The 20301-nt window shown below is 36.6% G+C and overlaps 1 long non-coding RNA gene across 2 annotated transcripts; it reads left to right on the plus strand.

Annotated features, from left to right (window-relative positions):
- Positions 1-4960: 4960 nt before the first annotated feature.
- Positions 4961-18652, plus strand: LOC127022080 (uncharacterized). 2 transcript variants are annotated; one of them, XR_007767299.1, is made up of 4 exons: positions 4961-5223; positions 6044-6187; positions 14509-14607; positions 17759-18652. It is a non-coding gene; the product is annotated as an uncharacterized LOC127022080 (long non-coding RNA). The 2 variants fall into 2 exon arrangements; XR_007767300.1 differs by lacking the exon at positions 14509-14607.
- Positions 18653-20301: the final 1649 nt, after the last annotated feature.

A 20301-nucleotide genomic window follows, 5' to 3' on the forward strand; every position in this document is an offset into this window, starting at 1 on the left:
AGAGCAGTTGCTCCTTTAAGCTTGGCGTGGTACGGAGTAGGTGTGTAGGTGATGCCGGTGTGGAAGGGTGTTTGCGCAGAGACTACGGGAAATTTTCGGAAAAGAAAGGGAAGGCAATAAAGTTAGCAGCTCAGCTCTAGTTCTCTGGCCATACCTAGCCAGAACACAGGAGACGGCGGGTGCAACGGATATGCTTGGCTCCAGAGCCACAGGCAATGCCACCTCGCTGAAAGAAAGCACACAGAGTAAGTGATGAGAGTCAAAGTGTACAGAGTGCTACGTATTATCTAGGAAACCTGCAAAGTAGAGGGGCAGTCTGCTCCTCCCGTGCAGTATCTACAGGAGAGTTTTTGGTTTTGACAGTAGAATGCCATAAGTGTCTGGTTTATCCCACTACTCGCTTTCCTCGTCAAGGAAATCCCCTTCTTCAGCAGAGACTGCTGAGGCTGCCTGCCCCTGAGGAAACATCACTGTCTTCTTATTCAACCAAACCTTTCCTTAGATTCTGTGGAGCTTACCATCCAAACTTCAAGAGCTACACAGCAAGTTATAGTGCTTGCAGCATAGCTGTCAACTAAACTTCTAACTTCCTATTTTTCTCCTTAGCTTGCTTTAGTTTCTGCTCACCTTCACTTGCTGTACCAGGGAGGGATTTCATAGTGTTAGATTGTCCAGAATTCATAGATTTCCTAAACCAGTGAAGATCTGAATAATATCCACAAAAAAGAGCAAAATTCATCAGCTGGAGCATGTCACCTTGCAGTTCTGATGGTTATTAGAGAGTCCAAGCACAGTTGTCTATGTACATTTTTCTCTGCCCCGAAAGAAAACCTGAGTAGTTTTTACCTTTTAAGCAGTGGTTAATTTTTTAATCTGTTCTGCAAGATTCATATATTTTTGCACTTTCTCTAACCACATTAGCGAGTATGGAAGGTTTATTCTCATATTTAATGTGACATACCTAACAAAAGCCACTGCATAGAAACATACGAAAGCAAATTCTGCCTTTAAAGAAACATGCTTCAAGTAATGCAAGGTTAAATTCAAGCAACAGGCTGTAAGTAGATGCAAGGATAACAATCCTATTTGGAGCAACCAGGACAGAAATAGATGTCTTAAGATAAAAGGGGCTTGGAAAATAAGCACATAGTGTAAAATTCTACAGAGGAAGCCAATAAAACTACTACTACTATTTCTATCAAAATGATACTACTACTCTTCTATCAAAATGTGAGTCTAGCTTTTGTCAATAGAAATGGGATTAAAAATTAAATACAGAATGGTCTAGACAGGCAAGAATGCCAAGTTGATTAAAACAGGGACAGGACACAAGAGAATCCTGTTCTAATCCTGATTCTGCTGCATTCACTGTGTGATTAACCACTCCAAATACCCACAGCTAAACCCCCTTGTTTTAAAACAAGGATAATAGTGACTTAATTAACAAATCCATATAATTCTCCGGACAGTTAGTTGAGTAGATCTTGGAAAAATATAAAATACATTGTAAATGCCAAGTATTAACATGATTACTCCACCAGATCAGTTATCCGCCATAGCATGCTAAATCATAAAACAGTTAAAATAGCTGCTGCTTCCCCCGGCCTTCAGTTCCACAGTCATGTATAACAGCTGATGTTTAATACATTAAATATGTTAGCAAACTCTGTAATATTTTCCTCAGCTTAGAACTTCCATTTATGCCTTTAAAACAGAGTTAGGAGCTTAGATACAAAGTAACTGATTCATTATTTAAAAAATGCAGTTATCTTCAGCACTGTTCTTTTTTCCTTACTGAATTGGCACTCATTAGGATACTGTTTTACAGATCACATCTACTTCTTGTGAATATAAATAGATGCATCGGTTGCTAGTAACTTATTAGCAATACAGATTTGACAAGTGGAGTGACCATCTTGTTAGAATGCTACAAGATCATTCCCTGGTGTTGTAATAGCTAATAGTTACATAATACCACTATTTACAGTTTGGCTATATACCAGAATTCCTTGAGTTGTACTTAGCTTTGAAGCTAGACTTTACTTTAAGAGGTTGCAGAAGAGTATAGAATGACAAGGTCATTAAATCCATCGTTTGTAGTAAATTTGGCTTTATGGGAGACAAATACTTTTGTCCCACTTAGCTGTGAGAAGACTCTCACTTTTCATGTTTCTTTTCAGCTTAGGTTGTATTTAGTCCCTAGCTTGCCACTGTAACTATGTATTTACTCTTAGTAACTTTTCTCCTGCTTGTGACCTCAGTAACACCTATTTTCCTGTAGAGATTCTACAAATCCAGTAGTTACTGAAGCATAAATGTTTCCTAAGTGTGTAGTTTGTCTACTCTTGTTTATTGACATTTTAGATCACTAAATTAAATCTGTGCACTGCTGACACTGTATAAAATGTAAATGTGTGTTTTGTAAATCTTATCTATGCTAGCAGGCAAGAATTCCATATAAGTAATGGAGTAATTACAGCAAGTAGATGTGTTGGAGGTTTTTTTCCGCTGAAGAGGAGGCTTGTTACCTTTATCTACATAAAAACAAATGACATTAAAAAGCCCCTTTAGTCTTTCCCTGCTAATTACTCAGTGTAACATATGAGTAGACAAATGTTTTACTAACTGTGCTCAAGATCGCAAATGCTATACGAAGCAAGCAAGTAATAGCAGCCTATTGAGAAGCAACTGGTTACTAGCTACGTAAGTCATTTTGGCACAACAGATCCAGAGTTCATTATAATCAAAACTTGTTGGAGCATTAGGGTTTGGGGTTTTTTTTGTTTGGTTGGTTGTTTGGGTTTTTTTTAACATGTTCTTGCTCTTCATTATTTAAGAACACTTAATTTTACACAATGTAAAGCCACGTTACTTTATTTGCTAGTGCAACTTCATAAAAGCCCAGGTTTAACCCCTTCCACATTTTTCAGTTGGTAAACATTAAACTGTTCTGCTTTTTTTGAGATGAGACACTTTCACCTTCAATTAAATAAAATGCACAAGTCTATATGTTTTAATTTATTACTGTGAATGCCAAGAGCAGTAATACTAATACCAAAGTCCTTTTGCAAGGAACTCAAGTAGCTCAATAATTACAGCAACAGATTGAGGGCCAGTAACATACTGTTTCTAATCCTCTCTAAACTATTAGTGACTGACCTCATCCAAATCACTTCATCTCACTATTTCAGTCATCTTAGCTAAACAAAGATGTGTTTCGCATTTTTCTTACCAATCTAACCTTAACTAGCCTTCTGTGGCTTCACATGATTACTTGGCAAAATCTATCAAGTAGGTGTGAGAGTCTCTTTCAAATACAAACTTTCAGGTACTCCCTTATGAAAACTTTCTATTACTTTTATTTAGATTTGTTACATTTTTTACTACTTGCTTGAATGAGTCAGGAGCTTCACAATAAACTCCCTGGATTTATGCAATTGAAGAGTCCAATTATGAAAATATACATTCCTCAGTGTATAAATCCAGAGCCAACCTATGGTGGAAATTTACATTATGACTCAACTAGCATCTTGTAGGCTATATTTTCCTTTTTCTTGATTTTCATCCTTTTTTTGGATATACCAGGTCAAATTGGATGTGTATTTCAAGTTTTCCAAATATTCATAGTTAAAGTCACAATTGCAAAATTTTGCTAAAATCAACAAGATAATGATACAAGTTTTATAATATTAATTTCAGAGGGCTGGTTTTTTTGTTTGTTTATACCTGGTAGCTGAAGAGATCAGTCAATCTCATAACAAGTTTACCAAATCAACATGTAATAGAACCTGGAGTGTACTGTAACTCAATGTCAACTTTTCCTTCTTTAAGCAGTACCTAGACAAGTCGCTTTAACTTCACATCCAGTATAAATTCAAATATCTATTATTATCAATCTGTAATTTAATGGTGGTTCAGAACCCCCACTGCCTTTTTTTCTGTGCATTATGAATTTAATTAGTTGACACCAGTTTTCGTTCAATCTATTGCACTAATATATAGTTAATTCAGTATTTAAACGCTACTCTCCTCTTCAATAGGAAAGCATTTTGGTAACAGCATCAAATGAGTATTTAAAAGCCACATTTTGTGGTATAGAAATATACGTATAGACATCATCATCAACACTTCTAATTGTACAACCATTAACTAACCCAAACAGTTTACTATTCTCTGAAACTACTTATAAACTATTATAATTTATGTTTTTTGGCTATACTCACTAACAGCAGAACTTCCCTAATGCAGTCATCTCCTTTTTAACATCCCTGCTGGTATGGTAGTTAATATACCTGGCGTTCTCCTAGCCACGTAGCTTTTACAACCCAGATTCTCATTCCTTCAAAACGCAGGAGCAGTAGTGTCGGGAGGCGTACGCCCTGCCGGCTTCCTCCCCGGCTGTCCTAAATCACCAGCACCACCTTGTGGGTACCTCGCTGAATTACCGTTCCCTTGCCGAGCTTGCCGTCCCCGTGCAAGTGGGACAGCACTCCTTTCCTGCCACTATAGACGTTTTCTTTGTGCTAGTCAAAGACAAGTACTATAAGAAGCAGGTAACAGCTATTAAATATTAATGAGAAAATGTTATTTAATGAAGTAATATAGCTTCATTTTGATAAAAGGTATGTTTCAAATTCATTTACATGACGGCATTTTTTTCAATAAACAGTTGGACAGGGTAATTATCTTTAATTTTGCTGAATTTAATTTTATACAGATCATCAGCTACATGCTGGACAATAATTTTAGCACTGTTACTGTGCATTTCTAATAAAATGGAGTAAAAAGTTTACTCAGCTTTGCAAGCTGGAGGTCATTAGCTTTTTCACCATCAAAACCAATTTAGCTTTCACCTGGACCTCATTTCAGGCCTACTATAAAACATCTTCACTTTCCCCAGAGATATAGCAGTGTAGGTGTTTTATGCAAGTGAATACGAAAACCAAAGTAAATTATTTCCTTTGTTTTTTTAACCTTTACTGTTAACAATATGTAGTGTTTATTTATCTGAAATATGTAAACTGTAGGCTTTTTCTTATCTTAGCTATTCTTACACAGTGTTTCAAAATGTTGGATGATATGATTGCGTTAGATTTCTTGTTAGCCTATATTTCATCAATTTATTATCTACCAAGCAGTTCTGAAAATGCCAATTAGGGATTATATGGCTCTAACGCTTATGACAATAAAGAAGAATAGAAACAAAAAGAAAAATCAAGTGTGGTAAGTTATAAGAGCTGTATTTCAGTACATAAATGTTTGATGGCTCAAGGAGTGTATTTTATTTTTAAGGTCTGCTATTACTTAAAGATAGAGTCATGAAATGTTCAAGCTAAGATTGTTCCTAAGGGGTCTAAATTAAGCTATAAATGTGACCCTATGTTATGCAAAAACTGGTGTTAAAAACTATATGAGACATGGATAATTTGTAGCAATCTTACATGGGAAGGTATGAAACATAATCAATCATGTTTTCATTGATTGAGGCTTATTGTTCTACAACTAACTAAAAGTTTAAACTGTAGAATACACAGTTGGGATCAGGACTGTGAAGTATTACTCTTTTTTTTTTTTTTTTAAGCTTTGCTGAGTATATTTATTCTAGGTTGTAATAGGAAAGAGTAATGAATTCAGCTGTAGTTGTTTAGTTTTGTTTCAGTTCTAAGTTTTCCATTTTTAAGACTGTTTTAAACCAGTTTGTTACTTTGTCAGAGTAAATACTTGTGATTTTACTTTTAATGCTAAGCCTTGTCCCCCTTTATCCCCTTTAAAAGATGAACTCAAATGCTTTATTAGATAAAACTAATGGATGCTTTCTTACTCTTAAGAAAACTTACACGATACTGTTTGGGATTAAGTGGTCCTGTTCTGATTGTAAAGCTGTATAACATGACATAAGACCGCATGAATCGGACAGGAATTGATGTTTTAAAAGTTAACCAAGTTAACAGTATCTGGTATCTGTCTGCTCATATGGGGAATTAGCAGACTGAGAGTTTGTGGGGTTTTGGGTACTTCATGCACTAACTAATTTTATTTTCAGCTGCCTGCTTGGCTACCAGTTTACAAGTGTATCATCAACCCCATCAACTGAATAGCTTCATTCCAGGACTAGCAGGTTGAAAATGACTTGACCTGTTGAACTCTTGCTAGCAAGCAGATATGTTTTCTAATACTTCTGGAAAAGGTTTGTGGATCCTCCCCGCCCCCCCCCCCCCCCCCCCCCCCCCCCCCCCAAACCAAACAAAAAAACCAGACAAAAAAAACCCCAACTTTTTTGTGATTTCCCCCCCCCCCAGTGTAATTGTTTTCCCCTTATACTTACTTTTGAAAACAAAATGAGAAATAGAAGCAATGAAGTGAGTAGTACAGAGTAAAATGAGACAATGTGGAAAAATGAAACAGAAGGATTTAATCACTTGAATATGTTTGTTGCGTATTTGCCTAGCCTGGTAAAATATTCTGACACTTCTAGTCCCAACTTCATTTGCTACATAATTATACTAATTAATAGCTTTACTGGCAGATCAACAGCTTAGACCCTAGTTTTAATTTTAAAGTCTAAACACAATTGACTCTTATTTCATTATTAAATATTCATGCTGTATCTCAAAATACAGAACCGTTTACTCTTGAGTGCAAGATATCACAAAATGCCTCAGTGAAGATGGCCTGTAACCATATTTGCTGCTCTGTGTTTATGATTATAGTGTCTTTAGTAATACAATTTATCTTTTTCCACAGACAAATTACGTTACTGAATGTCCTGAAATGTGTGGTGCACAAAGCTTTCCGACTATGAAACTTACTATGTCATTTAGTGTGAAGCAGTGTATCATCAGCCTTTACAAAGTCTTACTTTAGCCAAACTTAGCCTAGATAACCTACTTAGACTTAGGTGGATTCATCCTGGTTTTTTTTAGATTCAAACGTACCTCTTCAAAAAACCAATATCACTCTATACCAATTGTGATGTCATGCTAAAATATCAAGTTACATATATTTTCTTGCCTAAGTCTTAACTTGGGCAACGTTTACTAGAAAATGCCAGTATGAATTTGTGCAAATTGCCATAGAATATCTCAGCAGCAATGACATGTAAATGCTTCCTTCAGTTAAAGTAGAAATGCAAGCAGTTCTGAGCACTGAAACACACTTTTCTTAAAATATATAGGCTTCCTTCTAGGGATTAACTCAGATTTAGGAAAGCGGCAAAATGGTTATATTGTTCAGCACTCGGGACCAATTTTTGGTGGACTGAGTCTGCCCCATTATAGAATGTCTTAAGACATACCAACTTAACACAAACTACTGGGGTGCTATTTTCTGCTAATCAGTTCAGTGTGAAGGGAAGCAGTAGTTCTACTTGAAAGATTCTCACTAATGAAGAGTAAGGTGAAAGAGAAGTTAAAACATAAATGAATGCAATAGAAAAAAAACCTGACCAAAGTTAAAATGTAGTGATTTACTTGGGTTCTCCTCCTTATCATGACAGTGTACTTTGTGTAGCTCAGAAATAGTACTATCAAAAGGTTGATTTCAACGTTATTTCCTTGAGTTTTTATTGCTTTTGAAATATTTCCTTATTGCTTCTCTTGTATTTTCATCTTGGGTAGTACCAGATTCATAAAATACATATTTATATATTTTGAAGCTACTTTTTAAACTTTTTGATGATCTTGGTAAACCTTACAAACATGGTAACAGTCCTGTGACAGAGGTATTGCACCCTTTCTCACATGGTCAAAATAAAGCACTGAAGTTGCCTTTTCAAGTATAATTAAGCAGCACAGTGAAAAGCTTTTGGTTATTTGGTCTTTTCCTTTAGCAACAATTAATATATTCATATATTATTCCTATAATATATACACATATAAAACTTGAACTACAAATTAGCAGAAACTTTTATGCATGTGTTCATTAAATAACTGTTTATTATTGATCATAGCAATGAGAACATGGCTAACTTCTGTTAGACACTTGAGGTCAAATGCTCTTTAAGCGTTAGCAGATTTTTTTCACACTGATCATATCAAAGAATAGCAATACTAAGATTGCAATAAGCCTACTTTTTTCCTGTGGTATGCAGAATGTTTTTGTAATGTCTCAGGATCTGTTTTAAATTAAGTGTGTGCTGATTTGAGCAGCTGGGATCTGGCTTTGGCTTAAATGATCGTATTTAGATGAGTAATAGGACTTAGCTATTTTCAGAAATATTTCCTGATTTAAAACACGTCACTGACTAAGCAATGAACCACTGGATGTCACTGTCTTTCTCCAAGTGCAAAGCTGCCTTTTTTTTTTTTTTTGATACAATGATAAAGTATTAAGGTAGGCAATTACTGGTTTTGACTTTTCTGATAGGCATGGCTTTACATAGAAAGGGATTATGAAAAAGGCGATATGGTTAACAATGGTTACAGACAAGACATTTTAACTGGTAAAATAGCAAAGAACCATTCATATTTTCTGACCTGAAGTGCCCAATGTAAGGAACTTGGTTAGGAAACTAGAGTTTGTATAGGAAACAGTGGGACAGATTCCTACAGAAAGGCTGACTCCTGAACTGGACCTTACCTTTCTCATTTTTGATATGAATAATCTAAAATTAGAATACAAGTACCACTCTATTTCAGTCTCTTCTGAAAACTTCTGTGTATTTTATCATTAACATATTTTTGCATATCTTCTGTTCATGAAGTTTGCATTTGTACTGTTTAGTTACAGTTGTGTCTTTTAATATCTTAGTGTTTGTTGTATGTTGGGTACTACTTAAATGAACTGCTTTTATGACAGGTTTGTCCTTTGCCTTTAGACTTTATTTCATTCTATTTTATTATTTAAAGTTGAACAGGGGAAAGACTGTGTTCTGCCTGTGTAGGTCTGTGCTACTCAGTTTTCAATAACTTCAGAGAGAAGTTTCTCTTAATAAAATTCTGCGTAGACAGCCTCATTGATGCAAATGAAGTGAAATCTTGTTTCTTTTCATGTTGATTTAAAAAATGTAGCCTGTTAGGTCACACAAAAGAATTGCCACCTGAAGTTTTACTATGGTTTAAATGCTATAGAAACAGATGTAATCATGAAGAAAGCATTGAATGTGCCATTGTTTTGCTGCAGAGTCTATTATCTACGCTAGATGCTGAAGCAGATGTGCTTTCCCCAAATTACAGTGAAGTTCAGCATGATTTGGACCTCAAGTTGAAGATAGTGTTTGTTCTCTCTTGTGCCTCTGCTACGAAAATACGGCAAGGTGGATTAGTAGAACTGGTACCATTTCTTCTTGAATCAATCTAATTCCATTTAACTTTTTAGTAAGTTCCACATCACTTTTAGTTGCACTCCCCCTTCTGTGTAGCTCCTTGAATCTTGTACGTGTTCATGAAACACTTCTTAGCTTCATTAGCCTAACCAGCTTTTAACCTGCATTTTCAATATATATCCTTATATTAATTGCAGGAGAAATGGGTGATAAAGGCAATTCAAAGATTGTGTTCATATTCTCTGGCCTGCAGCCAAGATGCTTCATCTGCCCACAGGGTTGTTTCTTCTCTTGGGTTTTTTTGGATGCTTTTAAATGCTGACAGCTACAGATTCAAAGCAGTGTTATTTGCATGAGCAACAAAATTCGTGAATTTTGGTTTCCTGTATATATTTTTTTTATGATGGCTTATAAGCTTTCTCTCATGTATGTTTGGGACATATATACTCCTGTACAGCTCTAGAGCTGGTTTTCCCCAGCAACGGCAGATGCTTTCTCTTCCAACTTGGTGCTTGTTTTCATGGAACTTGCAGACTTGGTTTTCCTACTGGTCTGCCAGCTGAGGTTATAGTCAGTAGCTGAGGCGAGGGGAGTAAAGATGCCAGTGCTGTGGTTCTGTGAACAATTTAAGCCAGCATAAACCTGTGCTGTGACTGAAGGACTTGGTCACTTCTCTTTCCTGTTCCTGCCTGCTTGCTTCTTCAACAACATAGGTAAAAGATTTCTGTAGCTCCTCAGTGAAATGATTTACATTACCACTTCAGGCTGGATTAGTTTTAATCATAATACAGTGTCAGGTTCTGTGTAACTGTAATGACTCCTTTCTGATTGAACGACTGATTGCAAAGATAATGGTTTTTCTGGATCATGCCTTTTTAAGCTGTACCTTCACTGCTATATCATTTAGACTTCATTAAATGACTTGCAGGAAATCAGAATACAGTGCAGGTGGTGGTTTTTCACATTAAATAATTATATACCGTATAAACTTATTGGAAGTTTTTCCTTTGACTTTGATATTCTTGATGTTTTACATTAATTCAGGCTTCAACAATGGAAGTCAAAGCTCTTCCATACAAGACCTTTATTCTCTGTAAATACAAGATGTGTAGAATAGTAACTTCCCTGAGCAGTACGCTGTGGTTTTTTGCAAGTTGTGATATGTAAGTATTTTGTGTGAGCTGAGTAATGTTTTGTTCAGTGTGGCGTAGCAGAAAATCACTACATGCTGTGAAGTTAAAGCTTTTATATGAAATCAAACTATGTCTTATCGGTTGAAGAGATTTGTTTACAGTTAAGTTTTGGACATGTTAATATACTTGCTCACTCCTTCAAAGAGAAAACAGATGTGGAAGAGTTTTACTAAACCAAAGCTGAAATACACTTTTGTATGAGTAAATTTCTCCATAGGTCAGACCCTCTGAGTTAAATTTGTCGATCTGTATAGAACTGTGGGTTGTCCAGGGTTCTGGAATGATAAGCCCTTCATTCCTTCCTATTAAGGCAGGAACCCATAGAGCAAAAAACAGGACTTAGTCATGTTCTTACAGAATATTTGAAAACTGCTTATTCATTAGCAGATACTTCTCTAGGTAAGCTAATTGCGTTATAACTAAGTTCCATTTCAGATTTCATAGGCCCAGACAACCAAATAGGGTATAGTTCTATTGTAATCTAGACTGGCACTGCTGGTCTAGCTTGTGTGTTTGTTTCAGCTGATCAGTATAACACATTATCCAGTGAGGTGTTTCTCCTTCTCTTCTGGAAGTAGAAGAGTATTAGACATCCACTAAAGGGTGCTTGTTTCTGTCAAACCCATTGGAACCAGGCTGGTTTAAAATATTGTTCTTGCTCCATCCAGCAGTTTATTATTATAGTAGAGATGGATTCCGCAGAGGTAGAAATGACTGCAACAAATATTGTCAAAACAAGAAATGAAGAACACTACATTAGCCTTCCTCCAACATCTAGGATGACAGGCTCCTTTAGGATGACTTCTTCTTTAAAGCATAGTATTATATTGTCTTGGAGCATTTACCTCATCTCATGGAAGCTGATAGGTCTTTTACTTCAAATTTTCCTGCAAGTATGATTAGCCTTAGAGCAAGTATTGAAGTATATGACAGTTTACTTGCCGTAAATGTACCTTTACTTATTACTTTCACTAAATTATTCATACTTGCAGCATACAATGGGCTGGCTGCACCTTTCACTTTGAGTGCAGCTTCCTCCAAGGTGTCAAATTTTGTTTTGACCACACTGGAGTGAAATTCAACAGCTTCTTCATGTTTATTTAGTTTACTTTGAACTGCTGTTCACTTGGATAAGAAGCAAAATTACATTGCTAAGCTAACACTTGCATGCTAAAAAATATTGTAATGTTAGTAGTTCCCATATACCCAGGACAGTAATTCTTGCAAGAGAAGACAATAATGGATCAAGTGGGATGTTTTACCCAAGTCTTAATTTTATAACAGCTTCTCCTTCCATAAAGCCTTTTTGAATAAAGGCCCTTTTGGATATATTTTGGATATTTCTGATATCTCATAAAACTTTCTGTAGCTACTGTCAGCATTTTATCAGCCTCTTCACTCTCAGCAAAAGCTACTTTCTTATCAGTAATTGGTCATTTTTTAAAATCGTAATCTACTTTCTTAATCTGTTCTGCTAAGTCTTCGCACACAATCAGTACTTGACCGTTGCTTATTCTCTATCTAAAGATCTCCTGATTCTCTAAATTACATGTTGACAGAAAAGACTCCTATAACCTTAAATCTAGTGGAAATCTGTTATTTAGCCATAAAGCATTATATATATACACACACACACTGTTCACAGTTTAGGTGGGTAATCAGACAATAATTTCTCTGCCACTGACTTGTTCCAAAATAATGGTCTTCACAGACTAATGTGATCTTTCTGATCTGTCTTTGGAATTGCAAGAGTGTACGAAAAAGAGGAGGAAGAGGGGAGGAAAAAAGTACATTTGCATAAAACAAACAATTACTTTTTTTCATCATTTTACAAATAGTATTGCATAGCAAGTGAGCAAGCATAGCTCACTTCCAAGGGAAGTAAGGCACTTCTGTTGCCTTGAGGTCTGATCAGTGATGTAAAGTATTATTGTTTTCTTTTAGTTGCATAATGAATTAAAAGGCAAGGTTATCAAAATCAAAGGTGTAAAGCTTTAGTCTTCACAGATCTCAAGCTGGGTCTTTAGTATCCATCTCTTGTGAATTTAAGCTCTAACACATTTTTTTAGAGGTTTGCTCAATCCTAAAATGTTGTTCTCTGAAGCCAGATAGCCTTGTGTCAAAAGTTATACTGAAACTGCTATGCTGTGCACCAACTTTGAAAGCAAAAACTAATTAGACCCAGATGTAAAAGAAGAATCATAATCAATTGCCAGGTTTAGATGAAGAGATGATTCATTTGGCTGCTTGCAGTACCTGACCTGGAAGCTGCTCATCGAAAAGCTCCCATCACTTCTGGGGGGGAAAAAGCGTGCAAGTCATGTAGTTAATTAGGGCAGACATCCATTACCTAATGCCTTCTGCTGAGGTTGTTTATTTTACACACTTAGCAGATTTTAACATTAAGATTTTAACATAACTTGAGAGGCATAGAGTCCTTACTGCTGACAGCATTAATTTACCTAAGAAGTTCACTAGCAAGACAGTGTGACCTGAGTATTGCAATCTGTTATCTAATTCTATGCTATTCATTATTTTTCTAGCTTTGACTACAAGGTTTTTAAAACCTGTATTTAAGCACAAAAGCTCAGTTGAAACCCTATGCATTTTATCTGAATCTCTGCTCTGGCTCTCTAATTTACTATTTGTACCATATTGATGCTCAGTGACTGCAAGGAATTTGAGCCCTGAAGAAACAGACACATTTAAAAAGTTCTTCATACTTAAATTTCTAACAGGACAATTCAGTCCAGGGGTTCTATCTATGACTTCAGTTACCTTTGCCTTAAATGTTGAGCTACATCTCCCTGCTATAGTCTCACTTGTCATTAATATTCTTGCTCAGCTTGGTCTCTAGCCATAATTCTGGAAGACGGACAGCCTAATTTGATCTTTCTGAATTTAACCATATCACTATATATGATTCTAAAATTAATTTCTTGGCTATCCTATGCTTTTTCTCAATTCAGTGTACTCTTACGGTTCCAAGGTTTTCTAATGCTGCTGATTAGCTGGACAATTAATGAAAAGTATAATGAAGCTTAAACTTAAATTCATAAATTTCTCAGCACAAAATATGAAACTAATAAAAGAACAGCTATGAACATTATACTGTATATATGACTTTAATGAAGTTTTTTAGCTCAAGTTCAGTGTATTAGAAACCTTCTGAACTAGAAGAGTCACTATGCTTAGAGTTGGTTTGAATTCTGAAAGATTCATGTCTCTGGAAATACAGTGCATGGATTTCAGCAATCGCTCTGCTGCCCATTGCTTTGTTTCCCATAGTGAGGGAATAGGATGGGTCTATAGCACCAGCTACACTTTCATGGTAAAACTTTCACAAAGTTGGTATTGGGTATATTGTCCCCACTTCTGTCCTGTCGTATTACACAAGTACAGTATGCTACCAACTGGAAAAATAACATAGATTACCTAACTCTTAAGTAATACTTAGATCCTACCGTAAATTTAACAGCTTCCATGATCTTAGATCACTTATATAAGTTACTTCTGAAATTTTAAAAAATTCTTTAATTTCTAGCACAAACTGTTTTGGCAGTTGCTTCCCAGTTTGAGAAAGCAAGCCCCAATTAAGGCTTTTCCTTAGGCAAACTTTAAATGTGATGGGAGGAGTAGGAAGACTCATCCACTGAGTCAGTTGTTTACCACAGGTTTTATTTTATTTGAGAGGGCTTATGCTGACTCCTTATACAACTTTGTAATGAGAGTTACTTTATTCCTACTTTTCCTTCAGGGGAATAGAATCAAATGTGCTTAATTTTTAGGCAGAAAACTGGCAAAAGTTTATGTAATTAATACTCCTTCCAACAGAATATGAATTAAAATGAATTGGAGCACATTGGGTTTAATCTCTTTGGCCGGCATCTTCAAACAAGTGAAGTGTTTGAAATAGCTACATGTTGAGCACCTGCCTCTCCTCAGGAGTCCTGAAGATCCCAGCCTTTAGTATAGTCATTTAGATCCTGACATATCTTGGCTACCAGACAACTTGTTGTTTTCTGATTTTATTTTTTTTTTATTTTTTTTAAGCCCATTATGTGTAACTGATCTCCAGCATAGAACTCGCATTAGCTCTTAGAGCTGCCTCCTCTGTCTTTGCATATAGTCATCTTGCTTCTGGAATTACAGGTGAGTGAAGCAAGTATAAAAAGTACAATGTGAAAAGCGGCCATTAATAGCTGATGGACTTTAGCTTCATTAGAAACATATTTTTGTTTTTCTTGGGGATAGAACTGCTGAGGAGAGGGACCTAAAATATACTTAACATAGCAGACTTTTCAGTGAAAGGCACTCAGATTATTAGCAATTAGTTTATAGTGGGGAATGAAGAAGAGGACAATTTGTATTTAAATTGCCATTCATAATTTGCTATGCTGGGTTTTTTAGGTACAGAAGCTTCTGTTGCTTTAACACAGGTCTCAACAGACAGCTATTTGAATAATCAAGATGTACTTTAGTTTGTAGGCATTTGGGATATGACTTGGAATGACCAGAATGCATGTATAGGTCTTGTATAACTTTAATACCAAGCTGGGAAATACTGTGCTTACACTGAGTATAAAGCCTGTATTGGCAAACCTAGTTCTTATTAATATTTTTAATAGCTTGCTATTACGTATTTTTCCTCAAGTGTGTTGTGTTACCAAAAGGTTAATGGATAGCTACAGTTACAAAGGGAAGTGTAGCTATATGCACAAGCTGTCTCTTCAGAAATTTTGCTGGAGTCCTACATGATGTTTATATTTATATAAGTACCAAAGCATTAGAGATCAGTTTATACTGACAGTCTATGTCCAGTCCAGATTTCAGTACAACAGTTGGTTGGATGTAAGCACTAAAGGTGGGAAATGAAACTTCTAATTTGCAAGTACTGTAAAATGGAGGATTCCTAATGAAGGTCAGGATTTGTGTCCTAGTCTGGTTGAAGGGTTTACTCGGGACCGGTGGTGAGTCTTCAGACAATGACTTTCACAATGGGAAGTGAAATGCATATGTTGCCCAGTGAACATGGAAATAGTTACTACCTGAAGCAGCAGCTCAGCTATCTTCAGAGTCTGTAATTGATTGTCTATTCTACAGAAAGTGGTATGGCTCTAGTAACTAATGTTGAAGTAAAACTCTTGTAGAATTTGGTGATCTTTTGATCATTCACTAATACTTCATTTAAAAACACCTTATTTCTCAATATTAAATGTGCAAACAAGGCAGAAGAAACCATATTCAATATCCAGTAGCTTTGTCCTGCTGAGTTTTTGGGGTTTGTTTTGGTTTTGTTGTTAGTATTCTTTACCTCCAGTTGAAGTATATCTTTGTCAGAAATTTGTGCTGTGCTTTTCTATACTTCTATAATTTAGTTATGGAAAATAGAAGTCAAAGCCTGAAGTGAATATTAGATATTCCATGATATGTGATCACATATTTGCTTATCACATACTGAATATATAGATTGCATTAAAATATGGTGCTATCGCACCATTTCATTTTCTCAGCAAATGAGCTGAGTAAAACTGAAATTAAACTGCTCAAAGATATCTTTTCCTTTGAACTACATGCTATAAACAGAAATTATAGCTGTCCATCAAATGTGATCTTAGTGTCATGTCATGAAGGTATTTTTTATCTTAAAACTTCACTATGAGCTCATATCTCAGCATACTGCATGCTCAAGTGAGGGATGGGAGTACAGTTGCTACGAAAAAAACAGGTTAAATTTGGAAGCAAGCAAGGCAAGCCTAATCTGTGTAAAGCTCTACTTAGCTTTTTCAAATGCAACAAGTTTCCGAGGGAAGAATCTAGGTAAAACATTAAGGCGCATATAGAAGCTGAACTTGTAGCAGAGAAAATGCATTGTGGTGTTACTCCGTAGTGTACGGTACTACGGGATATCTTCCCTGGCATCGTCCAGTGTAGTTTAATGAATGCTTTGACCTGACATGCGAGTTCATGTCTGGGCCGGTGCCTTTTAAACCACGAACGTGACATAAATCGAACTCGTTCTTGTAAATAGGTTTTAAACTCCCATCTCACTGTCGTAGCTTTCGGGTGCACAACCGCGTAGCGCTCTCCCGCGCTGCGGCGCTCCCAGATGACGCTGTTCGTGGGTGCCGCCTTGCAGACAACGGGCGCTGGTCGCGAGGGGGCGCCGCTCCCCCCGCGGCGCCGCTGCCCCCGCCCGCCCGCCGCTGCCGCAGCGCGCCTGCGGGCTTTCGCTGTGCCACTGGCGCTTCCCACCATCGAGGCTGAGATACGCTTGCCGAGTAGATAAAAAAATCTTTCCTGAATTGCTTCCTTTTCTGCCGTTGCTTCACAGTGCATTCGACTAACTTGCAGATAATGTCCGGCCACACAAGCATTAAACCCACAAAATTTCAAGCATTCTAGTTATGAAGAATTGATGCAAACTAGGGAACCATCCCATAAAAATGCTGTTTGATATTTTTTCTTCAGTATTTTTTCAGAAATATAGGAATGCAATGTTTCACTATTAAACATTCCAAATATTTCTACAGCTCAATCCCTTCACCTTTGCAAGGTGTGCACAGAATGCAGTTGTTCGTTTAAGCAGCTTTGTCAGAAGAAGCTCCTATGCAAGAGTAGGAGCATCATTAGGGATGTTAGTCTCTTCAGGTTCCATCTAAAAACAATGGGCTCCTTTAGAGGCTGATTTAGACAAATTTTTATGCTATGAATTCACAGTTTATAAGTTGCACTCATTCTCTAAATTGGTCTCTAGAGGAGCCTTTCTGCCCATTGGTTATAGAAAGACAAGTACAGTAACTGTTTTGTGGACTATGGTGATTCAGGACTTTTTAATACCACTTTGAGTTGAAGATGTCTTTCATCTTGCCCGATGTAATAGTATCGAGTTATCTGACTGCCATTTGGAAAAAAGGACTGCACTGAGTCTAACTCATTTGATTCTTTTAACTTATTCATTTATTGCTTAAGCCTTCAGCAATCCACTTCCGCTTTTATATGTACCAGCTCACTATCAGTTATCCTCTGACATTCTTTCACTATTAATTGCCAATAGATAAGGTCAGATATTTGTCTCACAGTGGTTATATATTGGGACCATGCCATTTAACTGTTGATGTTAAGGTGGTTGACTGACAAATTCCTATTTTTGTGTGAAGAAATCTATCAAAACCTTAAAAGATAAAGTCCCAGTTGCTTCATTAAGGTGATAAGTGGTTTATTTACTATACTGTAGGTAGGAGTGATGTCATTACAGATAAATTACTCAAAAGGTATTTTTTTATTTGTTTTCTTTTAACAGAAGGCCACAGGAACAATGAAGAACTCAATACAGATGGCATAAGGCTGACGGTAGTCAGTCACTCAATCCATACAGCCTGCTTGTATGTAAAATTACTCTTAACATTCAGTATCTGTACTGTATATCTAACAGTGACTAGTTTAGAATTCTGTGAGGAGTCAGAGGCTTTGCTTGGATATCATAATGTTCTCATCCATACAGGGTTCATCTGCAGCTCGTTATGTTTGGACTGATTTCCTTGAATATCTGTTCAGTTCTGAGCATCTCCAAACACAGTGATGAAGTCTGCTTACCCCAGGTTCATGTTCTGCCTTAGCCTTTGTGATCAAGTCAAAGAAACTAAAACCAGAAAAGGCAATTTGTTCATATTTGATAGAGCATTGGAGTTTCTCAAGGATTTATTAGACAGATTCAACTAGGAGGGCATTAGTTTTCAGAGAACTTATGTGGTTGTAAGTAATGCAAGCTTGATTTTATGTAGCTGCCCACTCTATAAAGCACTTCTTGTTTGTACAGTTCATTTCTTAGTAGACCTCTCTGCCTTCCCCAGTTCATGTTTTTCCTCATTAGCTACTTGGTGCACCAGAACACAGTATTAGAAATAGGACACTGTTAAAAGCTTGCTATGGCAGGTGATGAAGGCTATCAATTTATGTTATAAATGAATGCATGTCATGGCATGTACACAAGTTCTCTGAAGTCAGTAATCTCAACAAATAAATCTTAGGACCCATTGGAACTGTTGCCTATACTTTGATATTGGGAATGAATCAAAGCAATCAATCTTATGGATGCTGGGAATGACAAGTTTAATACAATGACTTGTACATGCAAAAATACTTTGAGCCCAAGCTTTGTTTTTTATCACCTTGAAATTTACTTGTGATGTATTAACCGTTCACACAGGGAAAGGTTTAATACTTTGCTTATGTATTCATAAGATAAAAAAAGAAAAGAAGTCCTTCCTTTTCATGAGTGAAGGAACACAGAATCTAAGAATTCTTATAACTGCTTGGAACAAGTTCACAGGGGCATCCAGAAGTACATGAAAAAGCAGTCCAAGTCATTTTGCTTCAAGTCTTGATACTATCTCAGTAATGTTGACGCTATCTAGACAAGCCTTGATTTTCTTCAGCAAGTAGAAGGAGCAAGAAGCTGTATATTAACCTCTGGCCCAGAGCATCTGAATAGGAAAGAAATAGGAAGTAACATAGGGTGTGATTACTCATTAAGTGAATAGGTTGCTTGTGATTTTTGACTAAATAAATGTATTTATTACTTAGCAACTATAGGAATATTTGGATGTAACTGCAGAATATTTTTGTTGTGTGTTATTCAATGAAAGTATATTGTCAGGCAAGGAGGTGATGAAACTCAGGCTATGTTTACATCTTATCTTGCCTACTGTTGCACAGTAGGCTAGCCTGCACTGAGCTTTGTGCTTCTGCTACTTTAAATGAAGCAATTTAAAGATGGTTTTGAAATATCTACACTAGTTTAACTACATGAATGGTCTCATTGGACACACTCCAGGCATCTGCTGTTTGCTACTGTCAGACACAAGATATGGGGTTAGACAGCCTTTGGTTTGATATGGCACAGCTGTAAGCTATTGCCAGGCATGAGTGAGGCACCTTAAGTTTAAAAAGAAACAAAAGGAAGACCCCCTGTGGTTAAATTCTAAATTTTCTTTAAGCTACCAGCAAAACCTGTGCTCCACCACCCTGCAGGAGTACTAGAGGTGAATGAAAAAGAAAGTAGTATTGTTCATAGATTCTGTATAGTGGGCAACATTGGGGGATTAATCAACCCCCAAAGGTTTCATTTTAGCTTTTGAAGTTTTAAAAAGCCTGAAAGCTTTCTGTACAGAACAACATAAGTGAGTCCGTTCTTGGAGTGGGAGCAGCAAATGCTGTCAGTTTTTTGTTGTCCTCACAGATCTGGGCATTTAGGTATTTCTTGTGCAACAGTAACCCATATGCAGCCCATAACATTTCTTCAAGAGCTGCTGTACAGTGAAGTATTTGCCGTATATTTATAAAATTCAGGAAAACTGAGACATTTTTGTCAACTCATTGCACTTAAGTGGCTTGGCAAGTTAAATGAGGTATTCAGGGAGTGGTTACTTGTGGCTATCAGTAGCTTCTTTTACAGCACAACCACCAGCTCAGTATCAGTGAAGTGACTTTTCTGATTCTCTGACAGTGTGGGGCCCAGCAAGCACTTTGCGGTTCTTTCATATGTGAGAATATGCATGCATAATAGTAGTGAATGGTTGCTCTGTGTTTGAAATAATGTAATGCTCATTATTGAGAACTGAGCTATCACCTCTTCTACCTTTTTTTTTTGAAGGAAAAAACCCAACAACACTCAGACCTGTTGTGTGCAGATGGTACATTATTTTTCAAATGCACATGTGCTACTTTTTTTGAAATGGCTTTATAATGCCAGCAACAAGGTATTCAATACATTGTAGGAAAATACTTAGCTAGCAGGTTGCTGCTTCTGAAGGCCTAATAAAACCATGTTAAGCTCATTAGCTG

The sequence above is a fragment of the Gymnogyps californianus genome, chromosome 14 (genome assembly GCF_018139145.2).
Source record: "Gymnogyps californianus isolate 813 chromosome 14, ASM1813914v2, whole genome shotgun sequence".
NCBI classification, from domain to species: domain Eukaryota; kingdom Metazoa; phylum Chordata; class Aves; order Accipitriformes; family Cathartidae; genus Gymnogyps; species Gymnogyps californianus.